The sequence below is a fragment of the Tursiops truncatus genome, chromosome 21, assembly GCF_011762595.2.
Source record: "Tursiops truncatus isolate mTurTru1 chromosome 21, mTurTru1.mat.Y, whole genome shotgun sequence".
NCBI lineage: Eukaryota > Metazoa > Chordata > Mammalia > Artiodactyla > Delphinidae > Tursiops > Tursiops truncatus.
The window spans coordinates 35,248,572-35,264,912 of record NC_047054.1 but is presented as its reverse complement, the minus strand read 5'-3'; the positions used below and the strand labels follow the sequence as shown (position 1 = coordinate 35,264,912).

The following is a 16,341-nucleotide window of genomic DNA, read 5'->3' as shown; positions in this document are numbered from 1 at the left end:
ATTGTTCCCTAACTACTTTGGAGAAGCTATGGGATATTGTCTTCATTTGTTTGATTTCCACAATTTAATGGGTTCAGCAGTTCTGCCAGCAGGGTCTCTGTCTCCAGTGACCCGTGAGGGAGGGGCGGCCTGCACTTCCCACACCGACCACAGGGTGGCGCTGATCCCGCCTCTGTGACCCACAGCGCATGCGCCTTCCCCGCGGACCCCGCTCTGAGCGCAGCTGAGGGGAGTTGTGTCTCCTCAGGCACCGCCGGCTTGTGGCTGCTGACGGGCGCTCGGTCTCCTCAAGGACTCGCTGTGGTTTCGGCTTCAGGACAACGTGGGGCTGCGTCCACGCTGGCGGGAGCTGGGTTTCCTGAGGACGCAGGCGACGCCGGAGGAACAGGTGAGGAGACAGTGAGGAACAGTGGGGAGAAGCTTCCTGGGGGCGACTGACGGCTGCGGGGGTCCGTCTTCATGCGACCCAGGAAGGCCTTGGTGTGCAAAGCTGGGTGTTTGGTCAGGCTGGTGTGCGGTGGAGACGCGTGGGTTATGGGGTGTGCAGTCTTCCCCGCACCGTTTACCGTGGGGCTGCCCTTCCGCTTGGTGTGTCCTTGGCCCCCTTGTCGTAACTTAATGGCCCCCCCCCCCCCCCCCCCACCGTGCAGGATGTGTTCTGGGCTCTCCGTCCCGTCGCTCTGGTCTGTGCGCCTGTTTTGAGCCAGTTCCGCACTGTTTTGGGGACTGTAGCTTCGTGATGAAGTGTGAAGTCAGGAAGGGAGATGCCTGCGGCCTGTTCTCATTTCTCAGGGTCACCTTGGCTCTTCGGGGTCCTTTGTGGCTCCACACACATCTCAGGAGGATTTGCTCCATTTCTGTGAAAAACACCATTGGAATTTCAGGACGGCCTGCCTTCCCTGTGTGCACCGCTTTGGGTAGCATGGACATTTTAGCAACAGTACTTCTTGCATTCCATGAGCACGGGGAGTCTTTCCACCGACTTGTGTCTTCTTCAGTGTCTTCATGAGTGTCTTAAAGTTTTCAGGTCTTTCACATCCTCAGTTAAATTTATTCCTTGGTATTTTGTTCTTTTTGATGCGGTTGTAAATAGGGTTTTTTTCTCTTTCTGATGGTTCATTATTAGTGTTTAGAAATGCAGTTGAGCTGTGTGTACTGATTTTGTGTCTTTACTGAATTCATTTATTATTTCTAACAGTTTTTCTTGGTGGAATGATGTGGAAAATTGAACTTCCAAAATCCCGCTGTTTCTACCACATCCAAGTCATCCACAACAGGGAGGAAAGGGAAGTCCTTTATATTGGGAAGTCCTAGGACCCTTCCGGGGCTCCCCACCTGCTCACCCTTGGTCGGTGTCCTCAGTTCACCTGTGCAGACAGGTGAGGATCCCCTCCAGAGGCTCCCAAACGCTTCACCCCTACATCCTGCCCGGGGTCGGCCTGTGTCCTGTCGGGATGTTCCACCCTCAGGAAGCCCCCAAGTACATGGCAAGGGCAGGCATCAGGCCTGCTGCGTGCACTGCTGTGCGTCCTGCTGTAAACACGGGCATGACACTGCCCAGGGTGCAGGAAAGGCAGCCTTACCTCGGGACGTGGGGAGAGGGGCTGCCCACAGGGTGGACATCAGTTCTCGGCTCACCAGGCAAGGGCAGCCGGGTTCTCGCTCCTTGGACCCTTTCTCACCCGGCCAGACCATGACCCGGCTTTGTTCCCACCCCTGTTGTCCCTCCATTGGCCTCGCTCTTGTGAGCAGAGCAGGACAGTGTGGTCTGTGGTTACAGGCTGAGACACACAGACACTGGCTGACCTGCGTGCACCCACCTGACCCCACGGAACGGGCACTGCACCAGGGCCTGTGCGGTGTGGGTTTGCCTGCCCACAGAGAGGCCGGGCCTCTGTCCTGGCTCCAGAGGTCACCTTGAGTCTGACCGGAGTGTCTGTGCTCCTACAGTGTTGTGTTAATTTCTACTGTACAGCAAAGTGATTTATATATACAAACATACATATATACATATTTTTCATATTCTTTTCCATTATGGTTAATTACAGGGTATTGAGTACAGTTCCCTGTGCTGTACAGTAAGACCTTGTTTATCCATCCTATATATAATAATTTGCATCTACTAATCCCAAACTCCCAATCCATCCCTCTCCCCTGTCTTCCCCTTGACAACCACAAGTCTGTTTTCTATATTTGTGAGTGTGTTTTTGTTCTGTAGATAGGTTCATTTGTGTCTCATTTTATAATCCACATATAAGTGATATCACATGGTATGTGTTGTTCTCTGGCTGACTTACTTCACTTTGTATGATAATCTCTAGGTCCATCCATGTAGCCGCAGATGGCATTATTTCATTCTGTTTTATGGTGAGTAATATTCCATTGTATATATGTACCACATCTTCAATATCCATTCATCTGTTGAGGGACATTCAGGTTGCTTCCGTGTCTTGGCTATCGTGAAGAGTGCTGCTGTGAATGCTGGGGTGCACGTACCTTTTTGAATTATAGTTTTGTCTGGATGTGTGCCCAGGAGTGAGATTGCTGGTTCATATGGTAATTCTATTTTTAGTTTTTGAGGAACCTCCATACTGCTTTCCATAGCGGCTGCATCAATTTACATTCCCATCAGTAGTGTAGGAGGGTTCCCTTTTCTCCACACCCCTTCCAGCAGTTATTTCTAGACATTTTAATGATGGCCATTCTGACCACTACGGGGTGATAACTCACTGTAGTTTTGATTTGCATTCTCTAATAATTAGCGATGTGGAGCATCTTTTCACGTGCCTCTTGGCCGTCTGTGTGTCCTTGGAGAAATGACTATTTAGACCTTCTAAAATTCTGCCAGTTTTTGATTTTTTTTCTCTTTTGAGTTGTATGAGCTGTTTGTATATTTTAGAATTAAGCCCTTGTTGGTCACGTCATTTGCAGATATTTTCTCCCAAACAGTGAGCACAGGTTCTGGAACAACTGGATACCCACATGCAGAAGAGTAAAGTTGGACCCTTACCTCCCCCCACCTCATATACAAAATCAACCAAAGGCCTAGATGCAAAATGGACCAAAGGCCTAGACGCAAGAACCAAAATTAGAAAACTCCTAGAAGAAAACATGAGAGTAAATCTTCATGACCTTGGATTTGGTCATGATTTCTTAGATCTACCAAAAGCACAAGCAACAAAAGACAAAATAGATGAATTGGACTTCCTCAAGATGAAAAACAGTTGTGTATAAAAGGAGCAAGGAATAAGATAATCCACCATCCAAAATGGCCCAAGATGTTTGCAAACCATGTATCTGATAAAGGACTGTAGCCCAGCAGCCAAGCCCCCGGTGGTCCAGTGGAGTGTCTGTGCGGCCCCTCCCGTCCTTGGTGATCAGGGGATTTCAGGCCCCACAGCACCCGAGGGGTGGACACGGGTCATCTTGGATGGTTTTGAGCCCAGATGCACTCCCATTACTGCCCTCAAAGGCTGAAGGCTTCAGCATGCCTCCAGAAGGACACAGAGTATTTGCAAGTCTTTGAGAACCAAGAGAACAGTCTTCACATTTCTGGAAGGGCATCTTATTATTTCACAGCATGACCATTTTCAATCTGGCTTTCAGGGGTGCTCTCCCACCTCCCTGATTTCTCTGAGAGTGGCCATGGGGGGTTGGCTGTCCCCAGTCCCCACACCAAGTGACAAGGCCAGTGGGGCCAGACCCTGGTGGTCCTTAGCTTCGCTGGAGACTAACCCAGACTCTCAGCCTGCGATTGAACGTGGACACCCCTGCTTCTCCCCGTCACCGATTCTCATCTCCTCCTCTGTCTGTCTTTCTCTTGCTTTTCAGTCTCAGATTTACCTGACAGCCACCACTCACAGCTCCCGAAGAGCCCAGAGATTTCTCCTGGAAGGAAAGGTTCTGGAAAATCAGAGGGATAAATAAAGGATGCAGCTGATTCCCGCCTTGTGCTGACGCCCAAGAGGGTGAGGAGAGTGAGTGTTTTCTCATTAGAATTTTAAATCCTCCAAGTAATAGATCATTGGGGGGGGGGCATCCAGTGTTCTGCTGTTCGTTCTAAGAATGTCATTCTTGGATTTTAATGTGGTAAATAATTTATATTATGAATATGCAGAGGGGGCGATATCCATTCAAAAATGTTAGAGGTAACTCCAAGGGATTTACAACGAACAAGGACACAGACCCTGTGTCCAGACACTGGCTGTGAGGTTCCTACCCTGAGCCACAGTCCCCTGGAAGGCGGAGTGGCCATGACTCTCCTCCCGCAGGTGAGCCTACACAGGCACATCCCACGTGGGACCACTGTATCGCAGAATCTTAGAGTGGCCGATGGCAGGCAGCTGGCTATAGATGCGGAAGAGAAAACTGCCCAGCAGCCTGGGACAACCCTGGGGTGAGGCCTTAGGAAGGGCCAGTGTCAGAGCCTCAGAGATAACTTGAAGAGAGTTCAGGCTGTTAAGGACATCGTCAGAGATGCACTTAGGGACATATTCAGGACCTTACTTATGGACAGGATCAGGGCATTATTTAGTGACAGCTTAGACTATAAGGGCCTAAGTTAGGGACAGTGTCAGTGCTTCACTTAGAGATAACGTGAGAGCCTTCGTTAGACACAGTTCAGGCTGTTACTTAGGGATATCTTCAGGGCCTTAGAACCAGCATTATGGCCATAATTAGAACCAGTGTCAGGGCATTAGTTAGGACCCAAACTAGGGTGTCAGTTAGGGAGTCAGGTCATTAGTTACAGACAGTGTCAGGGTTTTAGGTAGGGACAGTGGCAAGTCCTTAGTTAAGAAGGGTGTCAGGGCCTCACTTAGGGGCAGCGTCAGGATGGTAGTTAGGGAGAGTCAGGACATTAGAATTTCAGATTCTGTGGTAGAGACAGCCTCAGGGCCTCACTTAGGGACAGCGTCAGTGCTTACTGTGGGACAGTTTCAGGACCTTGATAAGACATGGGTCATGATATTAGCTCAGGATAATGTCAGGACATTAAATATTGATGGCAGCAGGGCCTTAGTTAGACACAGAGTCAGGGCCTGCGTTAGAACCAGCATCTGGACCTCTGTTAGGTACCGTGTCAGGGCCTGAGTTAGGAATAGTGTTACGGCTTTAGCGAGGGACAGTTCTGGGCCAGATTTAGGTTGAGCATCTAGGCCTCAATTAGGGACAGTGTCATGGCCTTGGGCCTAAATTCAGTGTCTGTGTTAGGCACAGATTAAGGGCTTCAGTTAGCATAAGAGGCAGGACATTTGCTGGGGCTAGTTTTAGGGTAAAGTTTATGGATCGTGTCAGGAAATGACCTAGGGATAGTGTCAGAACCTTAGTCATTGACAGTATCAGGGCCTTATTTAGAACCACTATCATGGCTGCCGGTAGGGACAGCTCCAGTGCCTGACGTAGGGAGAGCAACAGGGCCTGATTTAGGCCTAGCGTCAGGCCCTTAGCTGGGGACACTGTCAGGGCATTATGTAGGAGCTGCATCAGGGCCTTTGTTGGGTCAGCAATGGGGTCTTAGTTAACGACATGATCAGGGTCTGAGGTAGTCACCGCTTCAAGGCCTCAGGTAGGCACAGCTTCAGGGCCTGAGTTAGGTACAGCCTCAGGCCTTCACTTAGGGACAGCGACAGGGCTTTCTTAGGGAGAGCGTCAGGCCCTTGTTTAGAAATGGGTCAGGATATTAGCTCAGGATAGTGTCCGGATTTTAGTTATGGCCGGCAGCAGGGCCTATATTAGGGACATATTCCAGGCCTTAGCTAGAGACAGTGTGAGGGCCCGAGTTAGGACTAGTCTGGGCCTTAGTTAAGGAGAGCATAGGGCTTCTGTGAGGACAAGAGGCAGGAAATTAGATCGGGACAGAGTCAGCTTCCAGGTCAGGGATAGGGTCAGGAAATGAGCTAGGCATAGTGTGAAGACCTTAGTGATTGAGAGCATCAGTGCCTTTGTTACGACCAGTGTCAGGGCCTTAATCAGGACCAGTGTCAGGGCTTAATGTACGGATAGCGTCAGAGCCTAACTAAGGTACGGCAACAGGGCCTAAGTGAGGCCTATCTTTAGGTCCTGAGTGAGGGACAGTGTCAGGGCATGACTTAGGAGTAGTATAAGGGCCTCTGTAGGATCAGCATTAGGGTCTTCATTAAAGACTTTCTCAGGGCCTCTGATAGGGACATCCTCAGGTCCTCCCTTAGGTACAGCGTCAGGGCTTACTTTCGGAGAGTTTCAGGACCTTGGAAAGACATGGGTCAGGATATTAGCTCAGGATAATGTCAGGACTTTAGATATTGACAGCAGCAGGGCCTTAGTTAGACACAGTGTCAGGGCCTGCGTTAGGACTAGCATGTGGGCCTCTTTTAGGTACCGTGTCAGGGCCTGAGTTAGAAGTAGTGTTAGGGCCTTAGTGAGGGACAGTTCTGGGCCAGATTTAGGAAGAGCATCTAGACCTCAGTTAGGGACAGTGTCACGGCCTTGGGACTAAATTCAGGGCCTGAGTTAGGCACAGCATAAAGGCTTCCGTTAGCATAAGAGGCAGGACATTTGCAAGGGCCAGGCTTAGGGTGAAGTCTAGGGATCGTGTCAGGAAATGACCTAGGGGTAGTGTCAAGGCCTTAGTCCCTGAGAGTATCTGGGCCTTAATTAGAACCGGTGTCAGGGCTTCAGGTAGGGACAGCATCAGAGCCTGACTTAGGGAGAGCCACAGGGCCTGAGTGAGGTCTAGCTTCAGGCCCTTAGGTGGGGACACTGTCAGAGCATGATGTAGGAGGTGCATCAGGGCCTTTGTTGGGTCAGCAACAGGGTCTTAGTTAAAGGCATGATCAGGGCCTGAGGCAGTCACAGCGTCAAGACCTCAGGTAGGCGTAGCTTCAGGGCCTTAGTTAGGCACAGCCTCAGGCCTTCACTTAGGGACAGAGACAGGACTTTCTTAGGGACAGTGTCAGGACCTTGGTTAGAAATGGGTCAGATTCTTAACTCAGGATAGTGTCCGGATTTTAGTTATTGCCGGCAGCAGGTCCTATATTAGGGATAGATTCCGGGCCTTAGTTAGAGACAGTGTCAGGGCCTTAGTTAGGACTAATCTGGGCCTTAGTTAGGGAGACCATTAGGGCTTCTGTGAGGAAAAGAGGCAGGAAATTAGCTCGGGACAGAGTCAGCTTCCAGGCCAGGGACAGTGTCAGGAAATGAGCTAGGGATAGCGTGAAGACCTTAGTGATTGAGAGCAACAGGGCCTTAGTTAGGACCAGTGTCAGGGGCTTAATCAGGACCAGTGTCAGGGCTTGATGTAGGGTCAGCGTCAGAGCCTAACTAAGGTACGGAAACAGGGCCTAAGTGAGGCCTATCTTTAGGGCCTGAGTGAGGGACAGTGTCAGGGCATGACGTAGGAGTAGTATAAGGGCCTTTGTAGGATCAGCCTTAGGGTCTTCGTAAAAGACATTCTTAGGGCCTCTGTTAGGGACATTCTCAGGACCTCCCTTAGAGACAGTGTCAAGGCTTACTTTGGGACAGCTTTAGGATCTTGGTAAAACATGGGTCAGGATTTTAGGACGAGCGTCAGAGCCTTTTTTAAGTACAGTGTCAGGGCCTGAGTTAGGTGTTGTGTCAGTACCTGAGTTAGGACGAGCCTCCAGGCCTCTGTTAGGGAGAGGTTCATAGCCTCGGGACTAATTTCAGTGCCTTAATTTGGGACAGCATCTGGGATTTAGTTAGCACAAGAGGCTCGACATTAGTTAAAGGCAAGTTTAGGTTAAGTCTAGGGATAGTGTCAGGACATGACCTAGGATTAGTGCCAAGACTTCAGTTACTTAGTGCATCAGGGTCTAATTTAGGACCATTGTCAGGCCTTCAGGTAGGGACAGCGTCAGAGCCGGACTTGGGAAGGGTGACAGGGCTTGAGTGAGGCGTAGGGTCAGGGCCTTAGCTAGGTACAGTATCAGGGCATGACTTAGGAGCAGCATAAGGGCCTAGGTAGGATCGGCCTCAGGGGCTTTGCTAAAGCCATTATCAGGACCTCTGTTAGGGACAGCCTCAGGGTCTCTCTTAGGGACACCGTCAGGCTTATTTAGGGACAGTTTCAGGACCTCGTTAAGAGATGGGTCAGGAAATGAGCTCAGGATAGTGTTAGGACATTAGATATTGACGGCAGCAGGCCCTTAGTCAGAGACAGTGTCAGGGCCTGCGTTAGGACTAGTATCTGGGCCTTTGTTAGGTACCGTGTCAGGGCCTGAGTTAGGAATAGTGTTAGGGTTTTATTGAGTGTCAGTTCTTGGCCCGATTTAGGACGAGCATCTAGGCCTTAGTGACAGTGTCATGGCCTTGGGCCTATATTCAGGGTCTGTGTTAGGCACAGAGTAAGGGCTTCAATTAGCATAAGAGGCAGGACATTTGCTAGGGCTAGGTTTAGGGTAAAGTTCATGGATCGTGTCAGGAAATGACCTAGGGATAGTGTCTAGACCTTAGTCACTGAGTTTATCAGGGCCTTATTTAGAACCAGTGTCATTGATGCAGGCAGGGACAGCGTCAGTGCTTGACTTAGGGAAAGCAACAGGGATTTCTTAGAGAGAGTGTCAGGACCTTGTTTAGAAATGGGTCAGGATATTAGCTCAGGATTGTGTCGTATTTTAGTTATTGCCGGTAGCAGGACCTGTATTAGTGTAGATTCCGGGCCTTAGTTAGCGACAGTGTCAGGACCTTAGTTAGGACTAGTCTGGGTCTTAATTAGGGAGAGCATTAGGTCATCAGTGAGGATAAGAGGCAGGAAATTAGCTCGGGACAGAGTCAGTTTCCAGGCCAGGGGTAGTGTCAGGAAATGAGCTAGGGATAGCGTGAAGACTTTAGTTATTGAGAGCATCAGGGTCCTAGTTAGGACCAGTGTCAGGGCTTTAATCAGGACCAGTGTCAGGTCTTTAATCAAGACCAGTGTCAGGGTTTGATGTAGGGACAACGTCAGAGCCTAACTGAAGTATGGCAACAGGGCCTATGTGAAGCCTATCTTAAGGGCCTGAGTCAGGGACAGTGTCAGGGCGTGACTTAGGAGCAGCATAAGGGCCTCTGTAGGAGTAGCATTAGGATCTTTGTTAAAAACATGCTCAGGGCCTCTTTTAGGGACAGCGTAAGGGCTTCCTTTGGGACAGTTTCAGGACCTTAGTAAGACATGGGTGAGGATATTAGCTCAGGATAGTGTCAGGACTTTAGTTATTGACGGCAGCAGGGCCTTCGTTAGACACAGTGTCAGGGCCTGATTTAGGATTAGCATCAGAACCTTTTGTTAGGTACAGTGTCAGGGAATGAGTTAGGAGTAGTCTCAGGGCTTTGCTTAGGGAGAATGTCAGGGTCTGAGTTAGGTGTAGTGTCAGCGCCTTATTTAGACTAGAGACTCCAGGACCCTCCCTGATTTCCAAAGGGCAGATTCGAACGGTTGCTAGTCAGGGAAGGGAGGGGATGCAGAGAAAAGTGAGGAAGCATCAAGAAACAATAGTGCTGCCTTGGGGCTGGATCCTGATTTTGCCTCAAGGGATACAGGTAAGCCTATCTTTGGGCTCTTTACCAACCTAAAACGCCCACAAAATAGAAGATTTTAGTCTTCTTTATTTCAGAGAAGCTCATCAAGAGACCATCTGAGGCCAGATTAAAGGGAGTTAAGTCCCTGTACACACACTAAACCTTAGGAGGAGCTGCATCCTTAAACCACTGCTGTAAAACTCCTCACCAGATCCTCCTGCATTGGGACGCACGGTTTTTGAGGCATGAGTTTTCTGTGTCCCCCTTTGGCTGCCAAAGCAGTAAAGCTATTCTTTTCTACTTCCTCCAAACCACTCTCTCTCAGATTCGATTTGGCACTGGTGCACAGTAGTCGAGTTTTCGACATCATATTTAGTACCCAATGTGGGGCTGACTTGGGGATGGCCCCTGTGGGTTCCCTGACTCAATCGGGCACTGAGATTTTCTCCACGCCAGCCGCTTTCGAGAGAGTGTAGGGTTGGAGAATGCCTTTAGAGGGCAGACCACCTGACACCCTTGCCTGGAAAGGCTGTGCCCCAGTCATCCCAGCAGTTAGAACTCTGGGGCAGGAATAGATGGTGGAAGAGGGAACACCCTACCAGCTGCCGAGGCCATATTTGCCTTGAGGACGTTCCTCTCTTCCTCCTGCCTGGGCTGCCCCGAATGTCTTACTCCAAGGGATTATTTTGGGGAACCAGAAAAATAGCATTTGGGAGGTTGCAGCACCTCAGCCAGCGTGTGGTAACTCCCCTGGCATGCAGTCTGAGGTCCTTTTAACCCTGTGAATTTGGGGTAACCTTGGTTCCCATTTGGGTGACTTTTCATTCCAGGAAATCTCATTTGGAAGGTGCACCACTTGGACAGAGGTCACAGGCTAAGTTGAGACTTGGAAGATGATTTGAGTCTTGAGCTGTTTGGTTTTTGGTTTCTGTTTGGTTTCTGGTTCCTTTGGTTTGAGGCTTCCATTGGTGTTTAGGATTTTGTTTTGTTTTTAGTCCATGTGTGAGTGTTCTATGGTTCAAGCATAAGAAGTGCTTCTTCTTCAGTTCCATGTGATAGCCAGTGGGCAAAATCCTGGCAGACTGGTCAACCTATAGTTGTAAACCTAAGACTAAGAAAAGAATGCAATTCTATTGTAATTTTGTCTGGCCAATGTATGGATACATTCTTGAAAAATGAGGAATGGTGGTCTTTGAGTGGGAGCCTAAATGACTATACCATCCTTCAGCTAGAGTTATTTTGTCACAGGAAGAGAAAGACAAAAGAAATTCCATATGTTCAAACATTTATTAAGCTACGTAATAAAGAAAGTGAGCAGCTAGGTAACAGGCTGATGGTACAAAGAGAAAAGAAAGTCACTTTGTAGTAGAGCTGGTTGTGTCTGAATGTGGAAAAAAATAAGGGGCAACATAAGATGGATACAGAAGGTGATGAACATTTGTGAAAAGGGAACACTGAGGAAAGAGTTGTGCATGACCAGGATTTTCTAAGATGGATTTTGTTGGAAGTGGGTTAGGGCAAGCCTGGATTTGGATTCTCCCTCCAAAGTTTCCTTGGAATGCTGCTTTTGATTGTGAACAGCTTGTGAGTTCCTTTGCCTGTCTGTCATCTGTATTTTTGTTTGAAATCTCTTTACTTTGGTTCAGTGAATAAGTGTTGTTTGGCCAATTCTAACAGTACTTTTGATCTCCAGCTAACTTTGAGCTGCTTTCGAAGGTCCTTGAGCCATCTCAGAGAGAAATGTTTGATTAGTATGTTAAATTACATGGAATTCCTAAAAAGCTAGCATGTCCTGGTAAAATTTTATTGGTCATAATTCTAGTTATTTTTAAATGTTGTATGTAACAGCATTAATGGTTTCTTTTGTCATTTACATTGTGGTCAAATGTTTAACCATGAACTTTTAAGTCTTTATGTGATTTATAGATAGTTACTGTTGTGCTCTAACACTTTGCAAAAGTGCTCCATCTTCAAGAATATCTATGTGAAGGACCTTTTGGCAAGCACAGGTCTCTGATAAATTTCATATCATAATGCCAAACTGGGTAAGAAATGAAAAATCTTAATGGAGAATCGGATGGCTTCATAAAAAGTTAACAGAAGGATTGGTTATTGAGTGAACTGGTGAATATGGTTATAATGTTTTTGGTTTTTTTTGTTACTGGCTTTGATCTGTGTTTTCCAGACACAGGGAAGTCCTTCCCCTCAAGCTACTTAGGACTTGGAGCAATTGGATAAATGACACCTCTGTATGGAAGTGTGTATTTATGAAAGTTACTGTGTTGGCTTCATTTTGCCCTGATGTTTAAGAGGAAAGGAAAATTACCTAATGAAGTTATGAGAATGTAACTACTCATGATGTATCACTGTTTGCTTTAGGTCTACTGCTAAAAGCACATGTGCAATGCTTGTGTGACAATTGGGTATGAATAATAAAATGTATGACCTATATAAAGCGTTTTCTCATTAACATTCCTCTGAGCATGTTCACGATACCTGATCAATGTTCCCCCAATGTGGATTAACTAGGCAAATATAAAGGAGGCCTAGCGCTGAGGGACATGATCTACACCTGGGCCAAACAGCTGAATCATTCTGGCACTGAGGGATTGACATTTTGATCATCAATGCTTTCTATTGAAAGACTTGTAATCAAAAGGGAAAAAAACTCTTCACATATTGAGGTGTGAGGAACTCACTCTGGCTTATACATGGTTTAACTTAAACTTTACTGACCTAATTGGCCTGTTTTTGGTCTTTTGGATATGAATTGTACATCTGCTTTGGCATTGAGGAGGGGAATGCATTTTACTGTCAAAAAGGAGTAACTGTGGTTCAGACATACAAGATAAACCTAAGTGTCCATTGTAGATGTGATTTAGATGCATTCATGTATTTTTTGTTTTCTTTTTCTTCTAAACCTTTATTGGAGTATAATTGCTTTACAGTGGTGTGTTAGTTTCTGCTTTATAACAAAGTGAATCAGTTATACATATACATGTGTTCCCATATCTCTTCCCTCTTGCGTCTCCCTCCCTCCCACCCTCCCTATCCCACCCCTCTATGTGGTCACAAAGCACTGAGCTGATCTCCTTGTGTATATGTTTTTGAATTTGTGTTTTTGTTTCCTTCAGAAAGATACCCCCAAGTGTAATTCCTGCATCATATGGTAGTTCTATTTTTAATTTCTTGAGGAACCTCTGTACTATTCTCCATAGTGGCTGCACCAATGAACATTCCCAAGAGAATGCATGAGGGTTCTCCTCATCCTCGCCAAGGCTTGTTATTTGTTGTCTTTTGGACGATAGCCAAGTTTTTAGGTGTGAGGTGATAATCTCATTGTTCTTTTGATGTGCGTTTCCCTGATGATAAATGATATTGGTCATAGTTTCATATGTCTCTCGGCCATCTGTACATACTCTTTGGAAAAATGTTCAGTCCCAAGTTTTAATTGGGTTTTTGGTTTTTGGAGGTTCAGTTGTGTGAGTTCTTCATCTGTTTTGGATATGAACCCCTTTTCAGACATATTGTTTGCAACTATTTTCTCACATTCGGTAGGCTGCCTCTTCATTTTGTGGATGGTTTCCTTTGCCATAGAAAAGCTTCAAAGTTGGATGGAGTCCCATTGGTTTATTCTGCTTTTGTTTCTCTTGCTTGGGGAGACAGATCCAGAAAATATTGCTAAGATGGATGTCAAAGACCAGACTCCTTATGTTTTCTTCGAGGAGCTTTATGGCTTCAGGTCTTACATTGAAGCATTTGATTCATTTTGAGGTTGCTTGTGTAGGTGGTATAAGAAAGGATTCCAGTTTGATTCTTGTACATGTAGTTGTCCAGTTTTCCTACCACCATTCATTGAAGAGGCTATTATTCCCCATTGTATAGTCTCACCTCCTGTGTCATAGATGAATTGACCATATATGCCTATATTTATCTTGGGGCTCTCAATTCTGTTCCATGGATCTATGTGTATTTCTTTTGTTCCGATACCATACTGTCTTGATTATTCTAGATATGTAGTATAGTTTGAAACAGGGAGTGTGATATGTCCAAGTTTCTGCTTCTTTCTTAAGATCGTATTGACTACTCAGGTTCTTTTCTGTTTCCTTACACATATTATAATTCTTTGCTCTAGTTCTCATAAAATTCCATTGGTATTTTGATAAGAATGGCATCAAATCTCTAGATTGCTCTGGGGTGTGGAATCATTTTAACAATATGAATTCTTCCAATCCATGAACACATTATATCTGTCCATTTGTCTGTGTCGTCTCCAGTTTCTTTCATCAGTGTCTTCCAGTTTCTGAGTACAGGTCTTTTACCTCCTGGGTTAGATGTATTCCTAGGTATTTCATTTTTGTTAATACCATTGTCAATGCGTTTGTTTTCTTAATTTCTCATTCTGAAAGTTTGTTGCCAGTGGATAGAGATGCAACTGATTTCTATAGGTTAATTTTTTATCCTGCAACTTAACTGAATTCTCCAATGAATTCTATTTGTTTTGGGGGGTCTTAAGGATTTTCTAAATAAAACATCGTTTCGGAACTTCCCCAGTGGTCCAGTGGTTAAGGGTCCCCGCTCCCAATGCAGGGGGCCGGGGTTCGATCTCTGGTCAGGGAACTAGATCTCACATGCATGCCACAACTAAGAGTTCGCATGCCACAACTAAGGAGCCTGCCTGCCGCAATTAATGAGCTCACCTGCCACAACTAAGACCCAGCGCAACCAGAATAAATAAATGAATAAATAAATAAATAAATGAAATATAAAACATCATCTCATCTACAAACAGTGACAGTGTTACTTTTTCCTCTGCCATTGGATTCCTTTTATTTCTTTTTCTCATGTAATTACTATGTCTAGGACTTCCTAGTCCATGTTGAATGAAAGTGGTGAGAGTGGTCGGGGTTAGAGTTAGGTTTAAGCAGAATCCGCCCTCTTCCCCTTCCTCCCTCCCCATCACTCTGAGGCCTCCAGGAAGGACAGGACTAGTCCTGGGTCACACATGACTCAGGGAGTTGAACTGGACCACTGTTTCTCTGTCCCCCTGTCCTGGGCATAGTTTTGTATACTATCTCTGTACCTTCTTTGACCAGGTGTCTATTTAGAGCTTTCCCTATTTTTAATGGGGTTGTGTTGTAGTTCTTTGTATATTTTGAGACAAATTCTTTATTAGATATGTTTGCAGTTTTTCCCCCCCAGTGTGTGTTGTCTTTCGATTTTCTGAATGAGGTTTATCACACAGTAGAAACCTTTAATTTTATAAAGTCCACAGAATCCCTTGTTTTTCTTTCTGGACTGTTTTTTTTGTGTTGTGCGTTAAAACCACAAATCTTGTGATGGGCATGACCAAGCCCAAGCTCATATCAATTTTCTTTTATGTGTTCTCCTATAATTTTGAATAGTTTTGCATTTCAAACTTGTCTCTGAATCATTTTGTGTGAATTTGGTGTAAGTTGTAAAGCTCGTGTCTACATTCATTTTATTCCATCTGGTTTCCAATTCATTGTTCATTAACTACTTTAGAGAAGCTATGGGATATTGTCCTCATTTGTTTGATTTCCACAATTTAATGGGTTCAGCAGTTCTGCCAGCAGGGTCTCTGTCTCCAGTGACCCGTGAGGGAGGGGCGGCCTGCACTTCCCACACCGACCACAGGGGTGGCGCTGATCCCGCCTCTGTGACCCACAGGGCATGCGCGTTCTTTGCGGAACGCGCTCTGAGCGCAGCTGAGGGGAGTTGTGTCTCCTCAGGCACCGCCGGGTTTTGGCTGCTGACGGGCGCTCGGTCTCCTCAAGGACTCGCTGTGGTTTCGGCTTCAGGACAACGTGGGGCTGCGTCCACGCTGACGGGAGCTGGGTTTCCTGAGGACGCAGGCGACGCCGGAGGAACAGGTGAGGAGACAGTGAGGAACAGTGGGGAGAAGCCTCCTGGGGGCGACTGACGGCTGCGGGGGTCCGTCTTCATGCGACCCAGGAAGGCCTTGGTGTGCAAAGCTGGGTGTTTGGTCAGGCTGGTGTGCGGTGGAGCCGCGTGGGTTATGGGGTGTGCAGTCTTCCCCGCACCGTTTACCGTGGGGCTGCCCTTCCGCTTGGTGTGTCCTTGGCCCCCTTGTCGTAACTTAACGGCCCCCCCCCCCCCCCCCCCCCCCCCCCCCACCGTGCAGGATGTGTTCTGGGCTCTCCGTCCCGTCGCTCTGGTCTGTGCGCCTGTTTTGAGCCAGTTCCGCACTGTTTTGGGGACTGTAGCTTCGTGATGAAGTGTGAAGTCAGGGAGGGAGATGCCTGCGGCCCGTTCTCCTTTCTCAGGGTCGCCTTGGCTCTTCGGGGTCCTTTGTGGCTCCACACACATCTTAGGAGGATTTGCTCCATTTCTGTGAAAAACACCATTGGAATTTCAGGACGGCCTGCCTTCCCTGTGTGCACCGCTTTGGGTAGAACGGACATTTTAGCATCAGTAATTATTACATTCCATGAGCACGGGGAGTCTTTCCACCGACTTGCGTCTTCTTCAATGTCTTCATGAGTGTCTTAAAGTTTTCAGGTCTTTCACATCCTAGGTTAAATTTATTCCTTGGTATTTTGTTCTTTTTGATGCGGTTGTAAATAGGGTTTTTTTTTCTCTTTCTGATGGTTCATTATTAGTGTTTAGAAATGCAGTTGAGCTGTGTGTACTGATTTTGCATCTTTACTGAATTCATTTATTATTTCTATCAAGTTTTTTTGGTGGAATGGTGTGGAAAATTGAACTTCCAAAATCCCACTGTTTCTACCACATCCAGGTCATCCACAACAGGGAAGAAAGGGAAGTCCTTTATATTGGGAAGTCCTAATAAGTCTTTCCACAGTG

General features: G+C 46.8%; 1 long non-coding RNA gene across 1 annotated transcript in view; it reads left to right on the top strand.

The window, feature by feature from the left end:
• Positions 1 to 264: 264 nt before the first annotated feature.
• The window catches only part of LOC117310033 (uncharacterized), a 121,035-nt gene continuing 104,958 nt past the window's right edge, over positions 265 to 16,341 (top strand). Inside the window, exons 1-3 of the long non-coding RNA XR_012329034.1 lie at positions 265 to 388; positions 3,864 to 3,968; positions 15,246 to 15,386. This is a non-coding gene — a long non-coding RNA (uncharacterized lncRNA). The remainder of the gene's footprint in view (positions 389 to 3,863; positions 3,969 to 15,245; positions 15,387 to 16,341) is intronic.